The 12,624-nt window shown below is 37.1% G+C and overlaps 1 long non-coding RNA gene across 1 annotated transcript in view; it reads right to left on the bottom strand.

Moving 5' to 3' along the window:
• Positions 1–4,519: 4,519 nt before the first annotated feature.
• The window catches only part of LOC129348660 (uncharacterized), a 20,175-nt gene continuing 12,070 nt past the window's right edge, over positions 4,520–12,624 (bottom strand). The window contains exon 3 of the long non-coding RNA XR_008601278.1: positions 4,520–7,119. This is a non-coding gene — a long non-coding RNA (uncharacterized LOC129348660). The remainder of the gene's footprint in view (positions 7,120–12,624) is intronic.

The following is a 12,624-nucleotide window of genomic DNA, read 5'->3' as shown; positions in this document are numbered from 1 at the left end:
AACGAGTGGTTATTTGATTTTCGTTTTAGAATACAAAAAATAAAACTGAAATACAAGGCGTTTTTCCTTGTCATGATCAAAAAGGGATATACGAAATTTTAAAAATGCTTTGAATTTCATTTTATATTTAGAATAACAAAAAAATTAAATCAGTAAGAGACAGAAATGAGAAAAGGTCCGTTATTTCATTTTCTTAGACCGGAAGTGGTCATCAGCAAGTGTGGAGCCAAAGGACAGCAAGATTCTCAGAGGGCGGAGCCAGAGAGCAGCGATTGGTCAGACTGACTGAGAGCCAGAGAGCAATGATTGGTCAGACCATAGATATACATAGAAAGCAGCACACTAGCATGTCTAGTCTTCTATATATATCTACGGTTGGAACGTCTGGTAGCATCTCTGGCTGCTGTTGACCTTGTTTTTGGAGTAAAACACGGTAAGAAGATAAATACTTCTAACCAGTAGTGTTGTTTTGTTGTATGTTAAGTCAGCGACTTGTGAAAAGTTGTGTTTTGTCATGTTTGAGCAGTTGGTCCGGACGCGTTAGCTAGCTAAGCGGCTAAGTTAGCTAGCGGGCTAATTAACACAGGTGGCTAACTTACCGCTGAACACCTGTGTTAGTTGCTGCCACAGCTGTCCTCATTATTAGATTGAACTTCTCAACCTGTATTTCTCTGCTGTGTATTTTGGCTTTTAAAAAGTTATTTTACTTTAAGGTTAACTGAAACCCGTTCAGCTGCACTGAAGTTTAACATTCAGCTGGTTTGAATTAAACCGCGCATAACTTAACATTGCGCAACATTACCTCTCTGAATCTCCATAATTTCATTAAATTCCTTCTCTCTTCCAGTGCTCAAGTTCAATCCAGTATATAAAGTGACATTAATAGTGAATAAACTAACAACCAGCCATTGTATTTATTTATTATTGCATGTATTTGTAGTAAAACATGAGTTGAAACATCCTACTTTTGGATCTAGAACTGCACAAGCCGTTCATTTTCAGTCACCTGACGAGTTAAACTCCCCTTTTTATGTGAGGTTGAAGCAGAAAGTCTGAGTTAATAAAGAAAGTTGTTTATAATTTGGGATACCTGTTATCTCTGACTGAGGCTTTAGTTTTTGTTGAGTCGATTTACTCATAGAAACTTTGTTCAAGAAGATTTCTCAGTAGCTCAGAGGACTGGCTGCTTTTTACACAACCTTGTAAGAGAATGTCTGTCAATGCTTTCAGCAGAATTTAGAAACACAACACTTCCTAAACAGATATTTTGAGGCTGTGAGGTTGAACGTTTGAGAGTCTATCAGTGTGTTTGTTTGTGGTCTTTCTGTTTCAAGGTGGAAGCTGAATTAGTGAGGATGACTCCTGCTCCTGTCATCTCTAAGCTCTTCACACATCTTTACCTGCACATGAGGAAAATCACTCCTGTAGAATGCAGGTATGTTTGTCATTATTATAAAAAGATGTTGCCTGGTGACCTGTCATAAACCCATTATACAGAGTCAGCCAAAATAATGTTTACACACATCAGGAAAAGAAAAACTTGCATAAATATTTCAGTACCAAATTTATTCAGACATCACCAGATTAATAAAATTTATTTTTGGCCTCTACAATTACAAGAGGTGCTCAAAGTGGTGGCCACTGGCTTCCAGACATTTCTGTTCTGCTGTAGACGTCACTTGTTGATGCTCCATTCATGAGGGTAGCGCCATCTGTTGGGAAAACATCGTACAACAGGACACAGAGTTATCGTACTATGATCAAACTTAGAAAGAAGAATCTATATGTATAGAAGTACTTACACAAATGAAATATTTATAAAAGTTTTTCTTTTCCTGATGTGTGTACATTATTTTCGCTGACTCTGACTCTGTGAACTTAATGAGAACAAAACTGTCATTTAATTGTTGCTCTGAAAGTTTCTTTAGTGAAAACCGGCTGGTGTTCTGCTTTGAAACAAACTGCTGTTGAGGTCTGTGTTTTTAGGTTTAACCCCACAGTTTCTGAATGAACTGATAGTTTGTTTTTTTTTTTCCTGATCAATGTGGATGTTATAATTGATGGTAACATTTACTGATCATATAATCAGCATGACAATATAACAGTAGAACATTCTGACCACCTGACTAATACTGTGTTGGTCCTTTTATGCTGCTAAAACGCCTCTGACCCAGTGGTTCATCAGAACCTCTGGGGATGTCCTGTGGATCCTGTGGGTCCTGTGGGTTGCAGGGTGGGTCCTACCTAGACCAGGCTGATCCTGGACCATCCCAAAGATGCTCAATGAGATCTGGATGTGGGGAGTGTGTCATTGTACATGAAATTATCTGCAAACCAGCAAAGTGCATCAGTCTGAGGTATCTAAAAATAAATAAGTAAAGAAAAATGCTTCTAAAGCCAATGATAAACAGAATATTCTAAAACGGAAAGAAAAGATCCATTCTCACTCCCCTCAGGATAAACTGTCATTAAAATTGACTTTAAATTTAGTTTCAACATGAGATAAAAACATTTACTTTCATTACTGATGTTGTCAAGTTTTAATAAAGTTCACGGTACTTTTATAAAATGATGAAAGTGAATAAATTGTATTTCTGTGATCTGTGTTTGATTTCTGTCTTTTCTCCTGTCATCCAGATGTTCAGAGGGAGATGATGCCACATCTGGTCCAGCTGATGGAAGGTCTTGAATTTCTCTGACTGGCCTGGACTGAAGATGGTCGTCTCACTGGATTTAAGGTTCAGATGCTCAGTAACAAACTCCACCAATGAGCCAACAGGGAAGCTTTAGGTTTATTAAATGTTGCTATGAAGGTTTCACTGTTTTTCTTTGTGAATGCAATGAGCTCCAACTGAAACTTGAATTAGAACTTAGAAGTAAATCCTTCCATCTGAAAGGATTTAGTTGCATTAATAACCTCATAACATTCTAATTTTTATTCCAGTCTTGGTTGGAAATAGAATCTCTGTATTGATTCAGGTAAAAACTGAACTTCACAGCATGTTGGAGCAAAACAACCAGATGAAAACTGTGATGGTGTTGGATTGTCAGACCGTAATGTTGCAGCTCAAAGCAGCTTTTCTATCTCAGTTCATTCTGACATTCAGCTATGAATCAACACAGCAGATGGTGATCCATGCTGTGGAAGTCTCACATCTCCTGATTTAATGGAGCTGCTTTGCACTTTTTACACTGTTTATTCACCAACTCTTTATTTAATAAAAGTCCCATTTAGTTTTTATGAGGAATGTGATATTTTAATTTCTCTGAATAACTGCAGTCTAATGCAACAGCTGGAGTTGTAACATCTGTCCTGATATTGATCATGAAGTATTGATCAGAATACTTATGGTCAGCAGTCATCCCTGAAGTTTTATATTAAAATCTTTACTTGTGTTGTGAACTTTGGTAAGAAGCAGAAACGTTAGCGTTGCCATGGATACATGAGTGTTAAATTCTGTCCATGTTTCCATTTTGGGAAATTCAGTCCAGCAGATGTTTGTTTTTAGTGCCAGCTACCATTCAGTCTGAGATATTAAGAATAAATAAATGTGCATAATGTGGAAATGAACAGATTCTGTTTTTATTTATTCCTACAGCTGCTACATGGAAAGTTCCAGAATGTGGAGGAATTTAGTCGCACAATCACAGACAATAAATATTATCTGAAAGTCGGGTTATTGTTGTTTATCAGCACAATACAAAAAGATTCATGTTAGAAATATTCCAGTTAAGACTCTAGAATATCAGGATTTATGTAATTTTACCTCAATAATATGAATGTTCAGGTTAGGTTGTGCAGTGATATTTATTATGTAAGTTTAGCTGATTAAAGTTTATGACTCTGCACTACAATATTGTTTAAATTGACATCATTATTATAATATTTAGGGTCAGACCCTACAGTATTGCCATTAAGAAATCAAATATTCTATAAAATGTAAATACACTGAACTCATTTGGATATATTTAAGTGAGACTCTACAATATTATTTGACACAAATCTTTCTAAATCGAAATTTTAATCATTTTTACTCCAAACATTTACTGGGCTGGTTTAAATATTAAAATCACTCCTTTCTAATCCTCTGCTGTACGTTCAAACCTGAGGCCTTAAATAGAAACACACAAGTAACTGATTGAAGGAACTTCTGCAGAGTCCTGGTTCCAGAACATGATCATAGAATTATAGACAAACTTTAACAAAAGCTGCCTGAGAGTTTACAGGTTTTTATGTTAGATTTCTTCAGTAATTTAATGAGAGTTATCAGCAAAAATCAAATGTTCATTTGATGAACTTCATTTCCTAAAACATCCAGAATTGGAGCTCATATCTTTGGCAGCTGTAAAGTTTCTGCTCCTTCAAAGTTCACAACACAATGAATGAATTCCTAAAACACTCTCAATGCTGGAGAGCGTTTGATGCTGAAGCAGTGATCAGTTTTTCTGTTTCTTCTCTGGAGATGCACAATGAGGGACGTCTGCAGCGACTGAGAAAGAGTCTCACCACATCCTGACATGAGGAAAAAGACTTTATTGAAGACTACAATGAGAAAAACTATCAGACAGCAGACGGCTGCATTCAAGGTGAGCTCTGAACATTTGATCTGGAACAGGAATTCAATAATGGCAGCATGAGCTTCATTTCAGTCTGTAGCTGCTGAATTCATGGATGAATCATCTGGAACTTGAGAGGAAGACCATCAAACATCCACGTCAGCTGATGGAGGTCCAAGAGTCTCACCCAACAAACAACCTACAGAATGAAGACCTCCAATCTGATTGGACGGCCTCCTATTCAGCCACGTGTGAACAAATGCCTCTAAGTTGATTTGTTTTCTAAAATGAATCTAGTTTGAGTCCTAATCTATGCCTGTGTATTTGCTTCTTTACACTGCTGTTAACAGCTTAGGCTGTTAGATTGTTCCAGACAAGTACAAGATTGTTCAGAGCCGTTCTACCACGAGCCTGACGGGAAGAACTCCAACAGCTACTGAATGTTCCTGTGGTTCCCTCAAGGCTACAGGAGGAGCCCTACGAGGACGAGCCGGTCCACCTGATGGTGGCCAGTCGCTGCGGTTCAAAGCCAACACCGACTACGTGGACTTCTACTGGACCACACGGAGGCCTTCAAACCGGACCAACAAGTTTAGCAACTCCCCGACTTGTGGGTCTGAGGACGCCGCCGAGCCTCGGTCCAGCCAGCCTCCTGTCTGTGGGTGTTTGAGTGCTGAGAGGTTTGTGGATGCATGTGAACGTTCTGTGTTGAAACAGCAGCTTTGGACTCAGTAACGCCGGGAAAAACCAAGAGCTCCTTTATTTGTGACTTCCACTAAAAAAACTGATGAAATTAAGTTTGCCAGGGTTCTGACTGATAACAGATTATTAAATAATGAAAATGATCATTTAAATATTCCTTTAAACAATCCTTTTAGGTCTACATTTTCTTTACACTGACTTCTTGGTATAAGTATTTTGGGTGGAATACACCATGAAGCCCAATGTTCAAGGGTTCTTCTGGGAATATACCATTAAACCACCTTTTAGGTAAATGTTCCAGGATGTTGGGTAGAATGTACCATCAGATCAACCTTTTAGGTCTACATTGGAAGATTTTAGAGTAGAATATTACTCCAAACCATCCTTTAGGTCTACATTTAAGGTGGAATACTCCTTTACACCAACCTAAATATCATGTTTTGATCATTATCAAGTGAGAAACCTCAATCCAGACTCCTCATAATGACATTTGAGATTTATGGTGCTGTTATTTGTTTAGTCCAGACTAAATGGCAGAAATCCACAACTGTAATTTTATTTCAGGACTTGGTTATTAAATGTCAAAACAATCCATGTGACTCTAAAAACTCAACAGCTTTACAAACTCTAAGATTAAACTCTCCACAAGGATCCAAAATAAGTTGAGCTTTAATTATTCTTCATCTACTTCCTGAAAAGTTTGGTCAATAAAAAAGACAAAAACTAATATTTTCAGCTGAACTAAAGACAGACTTTGTGATTTTTCTGCTCACATGTTGTGTTGTAAACTTCCTCTTTCAAATAAATATCCTCCTAACCCCCTGGAAACCAGTGTTTGTCCTGTTTTTGTGTTGCTCCTCGGCGACCCTAGACAGCTGGGTCCTAATGTTTTTTGAGCAACACACCATACTATGTTGTTTTTACAATGATGGTTCTACTATGGAACCAGTTTGACATGTTCAGGTGTTCTTTGTGTGAAAACTCAGAGATTTCAGGGATCAGAAGGTGGTTTTCAACTTTCTTTGTTAACTTTCTGCTTCAACTTTAAATTAAATTTCCTTCACTAACCCAGCCGTCTGGACTTCCAGGAAGCTGTGTTCCTATTGGCTGTCCAGGTGGCTGCTTGGTGTTATCAGGAACACCTGAGCAGCTCAGTGTCTTCCTGCTTTGTTTAGCTGCAGACAAACATTTCCTCTGCTTCTGTTCACCAGTGAACCGGGTTTGGCTCCATTGCTTTAGTTTGTTCTTTAGGCGTTGGCTTGCAGCTTCCAGCAGTAAAATCGTCTTTAATGTGTTTCTTGGTGTGTTTTAGGGCTTTGTACTGGATAGTTGTCTTGGTAAAGGTGGTTCTTTAGCCACAGTTAGCACATGGTGCGAATGTGTGCAGTGATTAGTGGATTTGGTACAGCTGAGTTGTGTCTTTATCTTGGCTGTAGTGAGTCTTCAGAGGTTTTTGGTCAGACACATTCTGTATTCTTGGTTGTCCAGAAGGTAAGAGTTCCTGTCCTGATTCTCTGTTCTCAGAGGTTCTCTGGTAGGCTGCAGGAGACTTTAGTGTTTGGGTTGTGCTAGTTTGGTTTTTGTACGGTTTCATTTGGACGACTATCTTGAGGCCCCTCCATGTGGTTTAGTGAGGTTTTCTGGAACAGTTCTACAAAGCAACCTGCAGCAGAAGAGACTTTGAGAGTTTTTAGGAAGTTCTAGAGACCAGACTTTAGAGCAGCAGAAACATTTGTCAGTAGTTTGAGCAGGAGAAGGTGAGCTTCAGAGTAGAAATGAGACGGAAACCTTCTTGACCCATGTGGTGAGGTCCTGTACCAAGAGTTTGAGCAGGTTGTGAAGAGTCTGTAGTTCTTTGGTCTGAAAGCACAAGAAGAATCGACTCATTAAAGGAGAAAACAGGAGATATTGTTGCTTCTGTCACTCTGCAGTTTCCTTAGACTGAATATCAAGTTTATATTTTAAATGATTTCCCATGTGAGCCCAGGAAGACTTCAATAAACTCCCTCCATCCCCTGGACACAACATATTCTATTACCATGTTAAATTTTTTATTTTTTTAAAAAATGTTTTTGCGTTTGAAGCCTAGTTTTAGCATAGTTTTTTCTCTTTGCTTGTTTAGCTTTGTCATCTGTGTGAAAGGTGCTAAACAAATAAAGTTGAATTGATAAACTGAATAATTGACTAACTCATGATTGTGACAACAGAAGTATTTTTGTTGTGATTTAAGGGTTTATTTCATTTTTAAGGTTGGGGTTAAAATCTTGACAGAAAAAGATTAAAGAAATGAACTACATTTAAAAAAGCAATTAAATCAAAGGGAAAAAAATTTAATACAATAAAACTTTAAAAGAAATGTTTTTCTTTAAAAAGTATTTTTTAAATGTTTAATTATGTAAAATATTTTCTCTGTAATTTTTAATAATTTTATTTTTAAAATTTTGTTTAATTTCATACTTACATGTTTTGTATCATGTTTAATGATCTCATTCAATATTTTGTCGGTTTAATGAAGTTAAATATTAAATACATGTAAATGACATTAAACCGACAAAATATTGAATGAGATCATTAAACACGATACAAAACATGTAAGTATGAAATTAAACAAAATTTTTAAAATAAAATTATTAAAAATTACAGAGAAAATATTTTACATGATTAAACATTTAAAAAAATACTTTTTAAACAAGAATAAGATTAAACATTTAAAAAAATACTAAACATTTAATTAGATTATTAAACCTTTAAAAAGACAAAACATTTAATTAAAAAATTCAATGTTTAATTAGAAAATTAAATCTTAAAGACAATAAAAGTTTAAATAGGAATTAAACAGAAAATACAATGAAGCATTTAAAAAGAAAATTAAACATTAAAAAGTGGTAAAACATTTAAAAAGAAAAACATTAAAGATTTAATCGAAAAATTTAACATTGGGAAAGAAAAAAAAATTCCAAACAAGCCGACAAAACATTTGAAAAAACAATTAAACATTAAAAAGACAAAACATTTCTAAATCAAATCAGACATTAGAAAAGAATAAAAGGTGAGAAAAGAGCAAAACTAAACATTTAAGAAAAATCAAACTAAAGACTAAACATTTGAAAAGACACCAGTTAAAATTCAGAAGATCAAATTAAACAGAAGAGACAATAAAACGATCAAAAAGAGCAAAAGCAGCTAAAGGTGTTAAAGCGTTTTCTAGTCTGAAATGAAAACATCAAGTTGTTTCTTAAAACATTTCCTCTTTCTATGTTCTTGGTTTGATTATGGACAGATTTACTAAGAATTCATTTCAGAAAACTGCTTTCCAGATAAAGTCTACTAGTAGTTGAAGGCATCGATCAAACTAATGTTACCTTCCGATCTCCACAAACTTTACTGTTCAGTGAAGAGAATCAAAGTTTGTTGAGGATTTCTAAAAAACCCACAGGTGAAGGTCTGAGAAGAACTCAGATTGATGATCTAAATGTGAAATCAAGACTCATGGTCACAAGTTTAAAGGCTTCTGTTAACCAGAAAGTTCAAACTAACGGAGAAGTACTGAGAAACTTTTAAAATTTCAGTCCTGAGACTGTCTGAAGGTTCAAACTAAAAGAGAAACGCTCAAGAACTTTTAGGTTTTCAATCCTCAGACTGTCGAAAGGTTCAAACTAACAGAGAACTACTCAGGAACTTAGAAGATATCAGTCCTTGGACTGTGTGAAAGTTAAATCTAACAGAGAACTACTGTGGGACTTAGAAAACTTCAGCCCTCAGACTGTCTGAAGGTTCAAACTAACAGAGAAGTACTCAGGAACTTAGAAGATATCAGTCCTTGGACTGTGTGAAAGTTCAATCTAACAGAGATCTACTGTGGGACTTTGAAAATTTCAGCCCTCAGACTGTGTGAAAGCTCAGGTCCTGAGGACTCAGGAGGTCTGGAGGCTTGGAAAGTCTTGGAACTGAGGGTTCCACCCTCCAGCACAAAGGCTGAAGTCCAGCCTCCTGAGAAAAACGGTCGAGTCAAGACTCGAGTTAAAAAAAAAACTCGAAAATGACAAAAAATAGATGATAAATGCGCAAAAAAAAGAAGAATTAGTATCTGAGCGAGTAGCTCAGGGGAAAAGAAGAGTGACTACGGACTGGAAGGTCACAGGTTCAAGACCCGCCACTGGCTCTTTTCTTTGTTTGTCTTTGTCAGGATTTTGAGAAAAATTTATGAAGGGTCTGGTCTTGAACCAGCGACCTGCAGCTCCACAGGCAAATCCTTAACTCACTGAGCTACAGATCAGACAAAATGAAATAAATTCGTCCTCCCTTTGGCATCGTAGTTTCTGAGGTGACCACATGGGTGGAGCCAAGGCGGAGTCTGGGTGGAGTCAGGGCGGAGAGTAGGTGGGGAGGTGGGTGGCGGCCTCCCCCCTCTACTCCCCCGCCTCCCCCCACCACCCACCACACCTTCCCCCGCCCGACGAGTTCTTCGAGTCTCCACGAGTTCTTCGAGTCTCGAGAGGTTTTCCCGAGTTTCTTGAGTCTCCACCAGGTCCGAGGCAGAACAAGTTGTCATGAAGAGGTGTTGAAGTCGGCCAGGATGGACTGACTTTTTACAGCGACTAGAAGGAAGACCACTAGAAGAGCAGGTCTTTAACCACCATCCATAAAATCCATGGAGTCGCTCCAGAGAAATGAAGGGAGGTCAACTTTTAACAACCTCCATCCAGATGTTCAACTTCATATCTTTACTTGGAGATTTTTAGCACCACAAACCTTTAGTATCACACTTTATTATCATTTATTAGGACTTTCATGGAATCCAGCAGCAGATTTAGTTTTTGTTGACAAACTTTATTGTTGTCGTGGGACTGCAGTATTTAAAACTCTTCCTTCTATTTGACCTCATGTTTATTAGTTTTAGTGGAGAAAGTTATTTTAGCTGTCAATTAGTCTCTTAAAAACCAAATAATAAATTGGATTAGTCAAGAGCTTTAAATTTCTTACTTTATCATATTTTAAATATGACAACAAATATAAAAATAAAGCATCTTGAGACAATTTGACCTGTAATTGGTGTTATATAAATAAAATTGAATTAAAATTGTATGTATCTTGTAATGTTGGAGTAATTCAGCCATATATGTTGGAAAACATTTTCTTTGTCCATTAATCTGTTGATTGTTTTCTCCAGTAATTCATTTCTTGTTTTGGTTTATAAAATGTCAAACCCAAATATATTCAGTTTACTGTCATAAAAACCAAAAAGATTTACATTCATGATGCAGGAATCAGGCAGTTTTTCATTTTTTATCTTAGTTTAGTCAGAAAGATAGTTGATAATGTGTGACTCGTTGCAGCTTGTGAGCCGTAGAAAGTTTTAATCTTTGGGGCCGAGTGTCAGAAAACATTTAGAAACCAACATCAACAAAGCACTCAACAAAGATTTGAACATCATTAAGGGGAAATCCAACTTTTGCATGACAATGTCTAATTAAAGGACATTTATTTCCAATGTAAATGTGTGATATTCATCCTCTTGAGCTTTCTCTTCACATCGTCTTCCACCTGGACTGGTTCAGTCGGGAGCATGTGCAACAAACATTTGAAAAACTGCACTTTAACATCAATGAATGACACTGAAGTTTAAACTCTACATAAATGAGACTGAGTCTGGATGTGCTGCTCTGTCATTAACTCCTAAGTTTAGGGAAAGTTCAAACAAAAGAGGACAGTTCAGATCAGACTTGAGAATGAGCTTATTTTGAACAAACATCTCAGACTTTCTGAGCTTCAGCACCTCTAGCCTGATATTTTAACAACAAGCAACTCAAAAGATCCAGAAGTTGGAGAGAGTTAGCTTTAGCTGAGCCAAAGAACGTGTGGGACGCTAACCTAGCAAACATTTCAGACTTTTCTCTGTGAATTCTGAGAAATAATTTCCTATTTAATGACAGAGCTACACATCTTAACTCAGTCTCATTAAAACAGACTCTAATTCAGTGTCATCCATCCATATTAAAGTGCAGTTACCCAAAATGTTTGTTGCATGAGCTCCAACAAAACCTGTCCAGGTAGAAGGCCACTTTGACAAACAGGAAGTGGAAGATTCCAAGCAGATTTATAGAAGGGGGAACCGGACTGTACTTAGTGTGGTCGAGTATAGAGGGGTGTTTTGTGTGTTTTTAAGGTTGATAATGATTATTTGTGAGAGATTTGGAGTAGATATTCATTTGCAGTAAATGGAAGTATTTAAAATCTTGAGTTAAACTTACAAGAACACAAACTCTAACAGAAAACTTTGTTGATATGTTTTTGTTTTGTTTACAGATGTTAAGTTAAAGGAGTTTTATTCGAGATGTATAACCAATCAAATCACTCCAGAAGACAGAGCAACCACAGGTAGATAAAGGTTCAGAGCCAAAGTAGCGTCATTTTTAAATGTATTTATTACCGTAAATCAGTAAAAAATAAAATACTGATAATCAGTAAATCAGTCAGGCCACAATTACTACAATTCTACAATGTATGTCTCTTTCCTTTGACTTGTTATGTGTACAATCTACGATGTATATGATGGTGTTTTTTCATACCAAAGGCTGTACTATGATGTTTTCTAAGAGACATACGATGCTACTCTGTTTGTTCTGGCTCTGGGCTGCTGCACTCCTCCTCTGTTGTTTTCTGGATTGTACTCAGCTGCATGCCTTCGTCCATCCGGCCTCCGTTGACTCGTCCCGCCTGCCGTCTCTGGAGCTGAAGCTGGATTGGAACAGACCAAAGTACAGTCCAATCACGATGCCAGCTGCCTCTCAAAAGGCTCCTTCATCTGGCAGGTGGCAGCACTTCTTCTGAGGGGAAGCTGAGCTGGCCCAGCAGAACTTTGGAGATGTGTTCCAGTGGTTGGTGGATGTGTGGGGAGATAGAGAGGGACCTTTGAATTGTTCACAAAGGAAAACAAGGAACCCATTGGTAGTTTTAGTTTAGGGTGCTACTGCGGTGTGTTTTTGGGTTTTAAGAGGTGAACAGGAAGAGTTTTTTTTCCTATTGATAATCTTTTACTTTGTTCCTGGTTGGAATGCCCATCAATGTCAACATGAAGTTCACTTTTAGTTCTGTTTATTTATTTTTATTTTACTAACACCCATTTGCTTTTAACCCCCTCACATGTTGTGTTGTTGTAAACTTACTCTTTCAAATAAATACTCGTCTAACCCTCTGGAAACCAGCGTTTGGACTGTTTTTGTGTTGCTCCTCACCTACTTCAGACAGCCGGGACAAAACAACGTTTTGTGGACTAAAGGCTATACTATGATGTTTTTAGAGCAACATGCTAAACTATGACGTTTGTTGAGCGACAAGCTATACTATAGGCTTTTTTAATTGACA

The sequence above is a fragment of the Amphiprion ocellaris genome, chromosome 4, assembly GCF_022539595.1.
Source record: "Amphiprion ocellaris isolate individual 3 ecotype Okinawa chromosome 4, ASM2253959v1, whole genome shotgun sequence".
NCBI classification, from domain to species: Eukaryota; Metazoa; Chordata; class Actinopteri; family Pomacentridae; genus Amphiprion; species Amphiprion ocellaris.
Note: the sequence above shows the minus strand (reverse complement) of the source record. Positions and strands in the feature narration are given on the sequence as shown.